Below are 13,378 nucleotides of genomic sequence, written 5' to 3'. Positions count from 1 at the left end.
ATTTGTATCTGTACAGTTTCTTGGTAGGGAGAAATCTCTTGCAATCTCTTCCCAAATCTCTGAAATGTTAACTGTGCTTTATCAGTTTTCTAATATAGTAAAAACAAACATTCTTAAAGCACAATCAATCGCACATTAAGACTGGAACTAACAAAATTGTGGATCACAGATTAATGACTACATGTGTAACTTAAAACTAAATAAGTAGCAGCTCCTTAATTTCCTTCCACAATTACAGGAGGGGAAGGGGTGGGGAGGGGTGGGGAGGGGAGGGGAGGGGAGGGGAGGAGAACACAACAAATTGTTTTTGCTAGTTAAATAAACATGAAGAGTTGCAATAGACTGAATGAGTCTCTATACTTTTCCTTGCATATCTTTTGCTAAAGTTTTCTCATCAGGATTAACTTCCTATGCTGCCTTACATTTATGGAAGTTTGTACAACATGATCCTCCACCAAAACTGCTGTGAATTTCAGAACATGAAGTGTGAGGATGCAATTGGTATCTTATTTAGTCAGAGTAATTATGATATATCCTGACAATACTATACATCTGTATGCAACCCTAAAACAACTTAACCATGAGTGCATACTGATGACTACTACACATCCTCATGGTCTTGCTTCCCAGAAAGTATAGATTTATTTTATAGTTAGCACCACAATCGACATCCACATCCACCACCGTGCCCTATGTTGGTGTCTAAGCATGCACAGAATTTTCAGCTTTTGGGAACTGGTGGCACTAACATGCTTCAAGAATAATACAAAGTACAGGTTAGTACTTTGCATACTGCCATCTTTATCTCTGTCCTCTCCCAGTCCTTTGGCTTAAATGTATTTTTTAACCCTATGGCTGCTACAGAAGCAGCGGCTACACACTGTTTTTAACATGAGAGGTTATTGCCTCATCTAGCTACTTCTTTTAAGTGCCTTGTGTCCGAGCTGCTACCAGGTACTGAATTAAATGAACCATCTGTCTGCATCAGTGATTACTATTTAGTAATCTGTTATTCCTTCCTCCCTGCTACGCGTGCATTCCTCAGTACAGTAATTTGAGAAATGACTATACCTGTCAATATTTACAATGTAGGAAAAAACAGATTGCTACTTACCACAAAGAAGACACATTAAGTCGCAGACAGTCACAACTAAAAAGAAACTTACATAAAGCTCTCAGCCACAGCCTTTGTCAGTAAAACACACACACACACACACACACACACACACACAAGTAAACACACCTCACATACGCACACGACCGTCAACTCCGGCATCTCATCTCAGGCTAGCCCGAGATACTGGAGTTGGTGGTTGCGTGTGCGTGAGGTATGCTTGCTTTTCTGTGTGAGTGTGTGTTACCGACAAAGGCTGTGGCTGAAAGCTTTATGTAAGTGTCTTTTTAATTGTGACTGTCTGCAACTTGACGTGTCATCTCTACAGTCAGTAGCAATCTGTCTTTTTCCTTTGCTGATGTTCCTTGCTGCAGTTTCCAAGGATTGATTTCTGTCAATATTTATGTAGATAGTTCTTGGATCATTAATCACAGACCACTGTTTTTACAGAACGAAAATTATGCTGTTCCTTATGATGTCTGTGGATTATGCTTATCACAGCTAAGTACAGTGTTTTTATTATGCAAAGCATCCTGGTAAGTCACATGGCAAACGTGATATGCAGCCCAAACGTTATATAGCTTTAGCACATTAATGAAACCCATTTGATAACTCTTTGTACGACATTTTTCTAGAGTGTAGTAGACTGAATGTGTTTCCAAAAGGACCACACACAATCTGTAATACACACATTGTGTAAAAAGTGTAACAATGATGCACTTATTGTTGCCCTCTTCAGTAGCTTGTCAAAGAGTTTTATAAGTTTCCAATAATTTATTATGCATCAAAGACAGACAGCTATGTGCAGCTGAGTTACCACATTTAACCCATGTATAAGACAACCCTGATTACATGAGTAAATCCTTTCCTTCAAGAGGCTTCTGACTAATAAAAATTACAGACTTTTATTGAGATAAAATATCTGCCTAAAAAGTTAACATTATGCCCATTTTAAATTTATGCCATTTATTTCATTGTCTATGTTTCGATAATACACGGAGAAACAAAGTAAATGAAGAGAACGGTTTGTGGATCATTTTATTTTCTACATTTTTAGCTTACTAAACCCCCCCCCCCTTCCTCCCCATGAACCATGGACCTTGCGCTGGTGGGGAGGCTTGCATGCCTCAACGATACAGATAGCCGTACCGTAGGTGCAACCACAACAGAGGGGTATCTGTTGAGAGGTCAGACAAACGTGTGGTTCCTGCAGAGGGGCAGCAGCCTTTTCAGTAGTTGCAGGGGCAACAGTCTGGATGATTGATCGATCTGGCCCTGTAACACTAACCAAAACGGCTTTGCTGTTGTGGTCGTGCGAATGGCTGAAAGCAAGGGGAAACTACAGCTGTATTTTTTCCCGAGGCCATGCAGCTTTACTGTATGATTAAATGACGATTTATGATTAAATGATGATGGCGTCCTCTTGCGTAAAATATTCCGGAGGTAAAATAGTCCCCCATTCGGATATCCGGGCGGGGAGTACTCAAGAGGACGTCCTTATCAGGAGAAAGAAAACTGGCATTTTACGGATCGGAGCGTGGAATGTCAGATCCCTTAATCGGGCATGTAGGTTAGAAAATTTAAAAAGGGAAATGGATAGGTTAAAGTTAGATATAGTGGGAATTAGTGAAGTTCGGTGGTAGGAGGAACAAGACTTTTGGTCAGGTGAATACAGGGTTATAAATACAAAATCAAACAGGGGTAATGTAGGAGTAGGTTTAATAATGAATAAAAAAATAGGAGTGGGGGTAAGCTACTACAAACAGCATGTTGTTGTTGTTGTTGTTGTTGTTGTCTTCAGTCCTGAGACTGGTTTGATGCAGCTCTCCATGCTACTCTATCCTGTGCAATATTCTTCATCTCCCAGTACCTACTGCAGCCTACATCCTTCTGAATCTGCTTAATGTATTCATCTCTTGGTCTCTCTCTACGATTTTTACCCTCCACGCTGCCCTCCAATGCTAAATTTGTGATCCCTTGATGCCTCAAAACATGTCCTACCAACCGATCCCTTCTTCTAGTCAAGGTGTGCCACAAACTTCTCTTCTCCCCAATCCTATTCAATACCTCCTCATTAGTTACGTGATCTACCCACCTTATCTTCAGCATTCTTCTGTAGCACCACATTTCGAAAGCTTCTATTCTCTTCTTGTCCAAACTAGTTATCGTCCATGTTTCACTTCCATACTTGGCTACACTCCATACAAATACTTTCAGAAACGACTTCCTGACACTTAAATCTATACTCGATGTTAACAAATTTCTCTTCTTCAGAAACGCTTTCCTTGCCATTGCCAGTCTACATTTTATATCCTCTCTATTTCGACCATCATCAGTTATTTTACTCCCTAAATAGCAAAACTCCTTTACTACTTTAAGTGTCTCATTTCCTAATCTAATTCCCTCAGCATCACCCGATTTAATTTGACTACATTCCATTATCCTCGTTTTGCTTTTGTTGATGTTCATCTTATATCCTATACAAACAGCATAGTGAACGCATTATTGTGGCCAAGATAGACACGAAGCCCACACCTACTACAGTAGTACAAGTTTATATGCCAACTAGCTCTGCAGATGATGAAGAAATTGATGAAATGTATGATGAGGTAAAAGAAATTATTCAGGTAGTGAAGGGAGACAAAAATTTAATAGTCATGGGTGACTGGAATTCGGTAGTAGGAAAAGGAAGAGAGGGAAACGTAGTAGGTGAACATCGATTGGGGCTAAGAAATGAAAGAGGAAGCCGTCTGGTAGAATTTTGCACAGAGCATAACTTAATCATAGCTAACACTTGGTTCAAGAATCATGAAAGAGGGCTGTATACATGGAAGAACCCTGGAGATACTAGAAGGTTTCAGATAGATTATATAATGGTAAGACAGAGATTTAGGAACCAGATTTTAAATTGTAAGACATTTCCAGGGGCAGATGTGGACTCTGACCACAATCTGTTGGTTATGTCCTGTAGATTAAAACTGAAGAAACTGCAAAAAGGTGGGAATTTAAGGAGATGGGACCTGAATAAACTGAAAGAACCAGAGGTTGTACAGAGTTTCAGGAAGAGCATAAGGGAACAATTGACCGGAATGTGGGAAAGAAATACAGTAGAAGAAGAATGGGTAGCTTTGAGGAATGAAATAGTGAAGGCATCAGAGGATCAAGTAGGTAAAAAGACGAGGGCTAGTAGAAATCCTTGGGTAACAGAAGAGATACTGATTAATTGATGAAAGAAGAAAATACAAAAATGCAGTAAGTGAAGCAAGCAAAAAGGAATACAAACATTTCAAAAATGAGATCGACAGGAAGTGCAAAATGGCTAAGCAGGGATGGCTAGAGGACAAATGTAAGGATGTAGAGGCTTATCTCACGAGGGGTAAGATAGATACTGCCTACAGAAAAACTAAAGAGACTTTTGGAGAAAAGAGAACCACTTGCATGAATATCAAGAGCTCAGATGGAAACCCAGTTCTAAGCAAAGAAGGGAAAGCAGAAAGGTGGAAGGAGTGGGTCTATACAGGGGCGATGTTCTTGAGGACAATATTATGGAAATGGAAGAGGATGTAGATGAAGATGAAATGGGAGATATGGTACTGCGTGAAGAGTTTGACAGAGCACTGAAAGACCTGAGTCGAAACAAGGCCCCGGGAGTAGACAACATTCCATTAGAACTACTGACAGCCTTGGGAGAGCCAGTCCTGACAAAACTCTACCATCTGGTGAGCAAGATGTATGAGACAGGCGAAATTCCCTCAGACTTCAAGAAGAATATAATAATTCCAATCCCAAAGAAAGCAGGTGTTGACAGATGTGAAAATTACCGAACTATCAGTTTAGTAAGTCACAGCTGCAAAATACTAACGCGAATTCTTTACAGACGAATGGAAAAACTGGTAGAAGCCGACCTCGGGGAAGATCAGTTTGGATTCCGTAGAAATATCGGAACACGTGAGGCAATACTGACCCTACGACTTATCTTAGAAGAAAGATTAAGGAAAGGCAAACCTACATTTCTAGCATTTGTAGACTCAGAGAAAGCTTTTGACAATGTTGACTGGAATACTCTCTTTCAAATTCTAAAGGTGGCAGGGGTAAAATACAGGGAGCGAAAGGCTATTTACAATTTGTACAGAAACCAGATGGCAGTTATAAGAGTCAAGGGACATGAGAGGGAAGCAGTGGTTGGGAAGGGAGTAAGACAGGGTTGTAACCTCTCCCCGATGCTGTTCAATCTGTATATTGAGCAAGCAATAAAGGAAACAAAAGAAAAGTTCGGAGTAGGTATTAAAATCCATGGAGAAGAAATAAAAACTTTGAGGTTCGCCGATGACATTGTAATTCTGTCAGAGACAGCAAAGGACTTGGAAGAGCAGTTGAACAGAATGGACAGTGTCTTGAATGGAGGGTATAAGATGAACATCAACAAAAGCAAAACGAGGATAATGGTATGTAATCGAATTAAGTCGGGTGATGCTGAGGGAATTAGATTAGGAAATGAGACACTTAAAAGTAGTAAAGGGGTTTTGCTATTTTGGGAGCAAAATAACTGATGATGGTCAAAGTAGAGAGGATATAAAATGTAGACTGGCAATGGCAAGGAAAGCGTTTCTGAAGAAGAGAAATTTGTTAACATCGAGCATTGATTTAAGTGTCAGGAAGTCATTTCTGAAAGTATTTGTATGGAGTGTAGCCATGTATGGAAGTGAAACATGGACAATAAATAGTTTAGACAAGAAGAGAATAGAAACTTTCGAAATGTGGTGCTACAAAAGAATGCTGAAGATTAGATGGGTAGATCACATAACTAATGAGGAGGTATTGAATAGAATTGGGGAGAAGAGGAGTTTGTGGCACAACTTGACAAGAAGAAGGGATCGGTTGGTAGGACATGTTCTGAGGCATCAAGGGATCACCAATTTAGTACTGTAGGGCAGCGTGGAGGGTAAAAATTGTAGAGGGAGACCAAGAGATGAATACACTAAGTAGATTCAGAAGGATGTAGGTTGCAGTAGGTAGTGGGAGATGAAGAAGCTTGCACAGGATAGAGTAGCGTGGAGAGCTGCATCAAACCAGTCTCAGGACTGAAGACCACAACAACAACAAACCCTGCCATCTGTGGTATCACTATTTTTAATCATCATCATATAAATAGCAAAGCTGTGAAGTTTATATCTGCATTGTCAATGATATTTGGCTGTTCCTTCCAAATATATTGTGATTTCTGAGGTTATGGTTACCGCGGGAGCTCAGAACACAGTTGTTTTTATCCGAACACATATTAGATTTGGCTTCGACAGCAATGTGAGAATTTCTCTTGCTTCCAAATATATCGTCTGCCCGCTGCTCTCGCACTGACTGTGTAGTACCAGTAGCTGTCACACCCCTTTCATTCCCGTCACACATGATGGCAGGTGCCGACAATATTGCAGTATGAAACATGTAAGTACACCACTGGCCCCTGTCTAGACTTTTACCATCTCCTGCAGAAATGAATACTATTGTTGAGTATTTGCCAAATTTTAAAGTCAGTTCAATTCCAACTACAAATGGATTCAAGCAAACTGCAGTTCATTCCTAAAATGTGATTCTCTTACTCGAGAATATTAGTTGAAGCACATATAGACCTGTATTACACAGCGTCATTTATTCTTGACACTATTAGCAAAAGTAAGAATTAATTTGATATAGCAACATTAATCAACTCTTTTTATTAATTATGAGAGTGCATTCATACATGTTTCATTTTCGATTGGCAATTATGTGAGGACGTGGTTAAAATGGCTTTAAGGTACAAGTGTGGTTTCATTAATTTTTTTAACAAACACTTTGTGAGCAGTATTCATGCACATCTTTTCTTGCACATGAACAACATGACATATTTTTGAAACTTTCCAGGCATGTTTAATAAACTAAATTTTTGGATCTTCTTTTAATCAAATGATGAATTAACCTAACATCTGTTTTATATTGGGTATGCGCCTGTAATCGCAGATAGTAGCAATGCACTCTGTACAAGTTTCACACGGGTGACTGAATACAGTTCATTAAATCAAATGGCAAGTGACGTCTAATATGATTTCTACCCTGTCATTAATGGATGTTGCTTTGTGCTATTTTGACAATCACGGAAGAAAATGATAAGAAGAAAGCAACCAAGTGGGGTTCAATGTAAATCTACATATACATCTATACTCTGGAAACCACCAAGAAGTCCCATTTTTACCAGTTACTTGGGTTTCTTCTCATTCCAATAACATATGGAGTGCTAGAAATTTGAATGTTCAAGTGCCTCTGTGCATACTGCAGTTATCCTAATCTTGTCCTCATGATCTCTATGTGAGCAATACGTAGAGGGTTATAGTATATTCCTAGAGTCATCATTTAAAGCTGGTTCTTGAAAATTTGTTAGTAGACTTTCTCAGGATAGTTTCATCCAGTTCAGTGTCTTCAGCACCTTTGTGACACTCTCCCATGAGCCAAACAAACTTGTGGCCATTCATTCTGCCCTTCTCTGTATTAGTTCATTATCCCCTGTTAGACCTATTTGGTGTGGGTCCCACACACTTAGCCAATATTCTAGAACTTGTCACATGGGTGATTTGTGAACCATCTTCTTTTAGACTGATTGCATTTCCCCAGTATCCCACCAATAAACCAAAGCCTACCAAATGCTTTAACCCACGGCCGCCAAGCAGAGAGGATGCGCAGCAGTGCTGCCAGCAGCAGCAGCAGCAGCAGTTGTCTGATAAAAAGTAAATTAACTTAGTCTTTGTTTTCCTTTCTTTTCTTTTTTTTCACGCGCTTCTGCGGAGAAGTGAACTATACATTTGTATTTTACTGTGCAGACTAGAGGTTAGAAAATTAATCGTAGTTTTTGTTTCTGTGTTACTCTTGTGAATATCCTTGCATAGGATTTCTAGTGTAAATTTTCTCATCGGCGGAAACTCCTTCACGCCACTAAGTTTCAACTTTGTGCTAGTAGGCAGAATACAGTTTAGATCAGTGCATTCTAGTTTGAATATTTATCTTGTGCAGTAACTTTTTGGTAAACAGGGTTTCTAATAACAGTTATCTGTAAATACATCATCTTCAGTAAGAAATTTATTTCTGTTTAATAGCTTGCGGTGTCAGACCACAGTGAGAAATCTGCACAGCAATTTTTAGTGTTACTTTATTCTCCTTTGACATATTTTGAATAGTTTTCAAACTCATTAGCACCATTTGAGACCTTATATCTATTTTATACACAGTACAATATGGCTGGAGACTGTGCTTGTTGTGAGTGGACACAAGGAGAGTTCGTTGCTGTCCATAAACAGCTGGAAGCTGCCTTGGCTACCGCCGATAAGCTTCTAGCTAATGCGTTGTGGTGATGTTGGGGCGCCAGCGACAAGACCTACGACACCTTTGCTGCCACTGGAATCTCCTAGTGACCCAGACGTCACTGTGGCTTATGATACAGAACACCTGACCAGTCCGCCCTCACTCTAGATTGGATGGCCGACAGCAATGGGTTCGTGTGTCACTGGGTGGAAGGCTAAAAAGGGAGCTGGCCGTGCAGCTGGCTCCCTACCTCTTAGCAACAGGTACGAGGTGCTACCTACTGTTGATGGTAACTATGAGCCAGTACGAGATGCCTCTCCCATTGGGCCAGCGGACGAGGTCGAGGTCTCATCCATGATGTGGAGGAGTCCCTGCTGGTGGCTATCGAGTGCACTGGGTGCAGCTGGCTGCATGTAGTGGCACATGTGAGCACGAATGCAGGAGCATCCACGGAAATGTCCCACAATTAGTAATGCTTACTGAAAGTTATAATGCACGGATAGTATTGGGAACAGAACGCTGGTTGAAACCAGATGTCAATGACAACGAAATCCTAAGTGGAATGTTTATCATAAGCATAGGTTAGTTGCCAATGGTGCCGGTGTGTTTATTGCAATAAAAAATTTGATAAAATCCAGTGAGGTTATCATGGATTCCGAATGTGAATTAATCTGGGTGAAATTGAGTATCAGAGAACGGTAAAAAATGGTGATCGGATGCTTTTGTAGATCACCTGGTCAGGATCTGTAGCTGTAGAGTGCTTCAGACAGAACTTGCAGAATATCATTACTAATTTTCCTGATCATGCTGTTATAATAAGGGGCGACTTCAACTTGGCAGGTACAGATTGGGAGTGTTATGCTATTAAAACTGGTGCCAGAGCCAGTGTTTCTGGATGTCTTGTCCAAAAATTACCTTGAGCAGATAGAGAACCAAATTTTGATGGTAACGTCTTAGACCTCCTAGCAACAAACAGACCTTAACTTAGCGAATCAGTTAACGTAGAGCAACGTATCAGTGATCATAAGGCTGTGACAGCATCTATGACAACGGGTCCTACAAGGAATGTTCAGAACGGAAGGAAGATATAACTGCTTAGCAAGGGTGACAGGATACAAATTTCAGAATATCTCAGCAGTCACCATGAAATATTCGGTGATGAGGATGAAGATGTGATGAACAAATGGAAAAAAATTCAAAGCCATCGTTCAATATGTCCTAGACAAGTATGTTCCAAGTAAGGTTTTAAGGGACGGGCAAGCGCTGCGTAAACAAAGAGCACATCATCTCGGATTCAAGAGAAGTAAAAACCTAGCCGACAAACAAAACCTGAAGGAAGTGAAAATGAGCATAAGGAGAGCAATGAGAGAAGCATTCAATGATTTTGAAAGTAAGACATTGTCAACTGACCTGAGTAAAAACCCTACGAGATTTTGGGTCAAAATAATCTATTCATTCTGTCAGTGACCACACTGACACCGAAACAGAGATAACGGAGAGAAGGTTGAAATTTTGAGTTTGGTGTTCCGAAATTGTTTCACCGTGGAAGATCATAACACTGTCCCTCCTTTCAATTGTCGTATGAACGTCGAAATAGCAGATATTGAGATAACCAACCGCAGAATTGAAAAGCAGCTACAATCGCTTGGTAGTGGAAAGGCATCAGGACCAGATGAGATACCTATAAGATTCTATAATGATCATGTGAAAGAACTTGCTCCCCTTCTAGCAGTAATTTATTGTAGATCGCAATGAAAGGTACCCAACAACCAGAAAAAAGCGCAGGTCATTCCCATTTAAGAAAGGCTGTTAGACATATCCACATAATTATAGACCTACATCATTGACATCAATCTGTTGTAGAATTATGGAACATGTTTTATGCTCAAGAATTATGTTTTTTTGGGAAATGAACATCTCCTATATAAAAATCAACATGGATTTTGCAAACAGAGATCCTGCGAAACTCAGCTCGTTCAGTTCCTCCACGAGATCCACAACACAGTGGACAATGGCGCTCAGGTTGATGCTGTGTTCCTTGATTTTGACACAATCTCCCACTGCCATTTAATGAAAAAAAATACAAGCTTACAGAGTATTGGAGCAGACCTGTGATTGGATTGAAGACTTTCTTGCACACAGAACTTGACACGTCACTCATAACGGAAAAAAGAAAAGAAAAAAATTCCGGCAAGGTAATATCCGGAGTAAAAATATATATATGATCTAGTAGAAAGCATCAGTTCACAGATGATGCAGTTGTTTATACCAAAGTAGCAACACCAGAAGATTGTAAGAATTTGCAGAATGACCTGCAGAGAATTGATGAATGGTGCAGGATCTGGCAGTTGACCCTGAACGTAAATAAATGTAACATATTGCGCATATATGGGAAAAGAAATCCCCTATTGTACAGGTACACTATTGATGACAAACAGCTGGAGACAGTGTCCGCCATAAAATATCTAGGAGTAACTATCCAGAGTGACCTTAGGTGGAATGACCACATAAAACAGATAGTGGGAAAAGCAGATACCAGGCTTACATTCATTGGAAGAATCCTAAGAAAATGTAACTCATCTATGAAAGAAATAGCCTACAAGGCACTTGTTCGCACGATTCTCGAGTACTGTTCATCTATCTGGGAACCCTATCAGGTAGGACTAATAGAGGAGATAGAGAGGATCCAACGAAAAGCGGCGTGTTTCATCACGGGATTGTTTAGCTGGCGAGAGAACATTACAGAGATGCTGAAAAAATTCCACTGGCAGATGTTACAAGAGATGTATTGTGCACCACAGAGAGATTTCCTATTGAAATTTAAGGACAGCACCTATCAGGAGGAGTCAGAAAACTTATTGCTTCCCCCCACATACATCTCATGTTGTAACATTTTCCTGACGACCGGAAATGGTGTGGTACTGGGGTGCAAGACTCACACGTTTCTCATGGGTGATTTACGTATTGTTTGCAGCCGATCTTCTTCTCAGAACAGACGGCTGTGTTGATCTTCACAATGCTTCTTCTTCGAAGATTTCATGCTGGTTAGGGAAATGATACTGAACTACTTCTCTACTTTTGAAATAATTTCTTACTCTCAGAATACTTTCATATCAACTTCGCTATATTTTCTTCTTCACAATAAAACAACTACACAAGTTTCACATGTGCTTCCTAGTCTCACAAATCAGCCCCGTCTGGAAAATCTTAGAACTTAACATATACCATTACAGTCTCTTTTGGTTTTAATAACCCTTGTCAAAACAGTTCTTGCTCCTAGCAAGTCAAACAAAGGAGTATAAGAGTTTCTAGATAAAACATATTTCATTTGTTCCCAACAGTCACTACTATTTCACTGCCAAAGAGTAGCCCTCGATTACTTCTTGTACTGGACATACGGTTTCCAAGGCATGCGCGGCCACAACTTGTTAAGTGCCGACAGACTGCCACAAATTTAGTCTTCTCATAACACATGACCGTCCTGCACACACATAAACCGTGGCGCAGTACACACATTTCCACTCTCACACATTCATCCTTAAAATATCGTGTGTTCGAGACAGTGAAATACGGGTGCCTCTAGAATTTACCCCGAAATTCTCGAGGCACAACAACATATTGACCACCAGGAGATGATTTGAGAAATTAGAGTCAATACAGAGGCTTAACGATAATTATTCTTCCCATGCACTATTTGCCAGTGAAACATGGTTGGAGGGATCAGATAGTGGTACCGAAAGTATCCTCTGCCACACACCATTAGGTGGCTTGCAGAGTATGATGATGATGTAGATGTAGACTGAGCCTATGTGGTCATTCCATTTCATACCCCTACTAAATATTACAACCAGGTATTTGTATGAGATGGCAGATTCCAACAGTGATTCACTGACATTGTAGTCATAGGCTACTATGTGTTTTTTTTTTTTTTTTCCCTCCATTTTGTGAAATGCGCAATTTTACATTTCTGAACCTTTAAAGCAAGTTGTCAATCTTTGCACGACTTAGAAATCTCATCAAAATCTGACTGAACACTTATACAGCTTCTTTCAGACATTACTTCACTATAGATAAATGCCTCATTTGCAAAAAGTCTGAGGTTACTATTAATACTGTCTGCAAGGTCATTAATATGCAACATCGACAGCAAGAGTCCCTATACATTTTCCTGGGGTACACTACACTTGAAGTTACTTCTACATCTGACGATGACTCTCCATACAAGATAACATGCTGCATCCTCCCTATTTTTTTAAAAAAAAAAAAAAAAAAAAAAAACCTCCAATCCAGCTACAAATTTCGCTTGATATCCCATATGTTATTACTTTTGACAATGAGCATAGATGTGGTACTGAGTCAAAAGGTTTTCACAAAACAACAAATACTGCATCCACGTGACTACACTGTTCCACGTCTTTCAATATGTCATGTGAGAAAAGTGTGAGTTGGGTTTCACATAACTGATGTTTTCAGATTCCATGATGGTTGGCACAGATGATGACATTCTGTTTGAGGTACCTCATTATGTTTCAGCTCAGAATATGTTCTACGAATCTACAACAAATCTATGTCAAGTGTATTGGACAGCAGTTTTGTGGCTTACTTCTACTACCCTTCTTGTAAAAGCATGTGACCTGTGCTTTCTTTCAATTACTGGCAAAAGAAAAAAAAAAATAAAGAGAGAAAGAAGCACTGAAGAAAGTTCTGCAGCTGGATGTATTCCTTGAAGAATTCTGGTAGAGAAGAAAGACTCTCCCCAAGTGGAATGTGGAAGATCAGGAAGAAATAGTTATCCCAAATAAACCCAAAGATGATAAAGAAACACTTCCACCAAATGAAAGTGAAAACTAAATGCCATCATTGATGAGAAACATTTCACACTCATTGCTAAACCTGTTTTTGGGGAAAAAGTTGGTGAAAACATGTGACTGTACATCAATG

At 39.8% G+C, this 13,378-nt stretch overlaps 1 protein-coding gene across 2 annotated transcripts in view; it reads right to left on the bottom strand.

Annotated features, from left to right (window-relative positions):
* The window catches only part of LOC126198499 (nuclear pore complex protein Nup58-like), a 141,625-nt gene that overhangs the window by 50,191 nt on the left and 78,056 nt on the right, over window positions 1-13,378 (bottom strand). The gene's annotated exons all lie outside the window — the stretch shown is intronic.

This window comes from Schistocerca nitens, chromosome 8 (assembly GCF_023898315.1).
Source record: "Schistocerca nitens isolate TAMUIC-IGC-003100 chromosome 8, iqSchNite1.1, whole genome shotgun sequence".
In the NCBI taxonomy this organism is placed as follows: domain Eukaryota; kingdom Metazoa; phylum Arthropoda; class Insecta; order Orthoptera; family Acrididae; genus Schistocerca; species Schistocerca nitens.
This window is presented reverse-complemented; position numbering and strand designations above follow the sequence as displayed.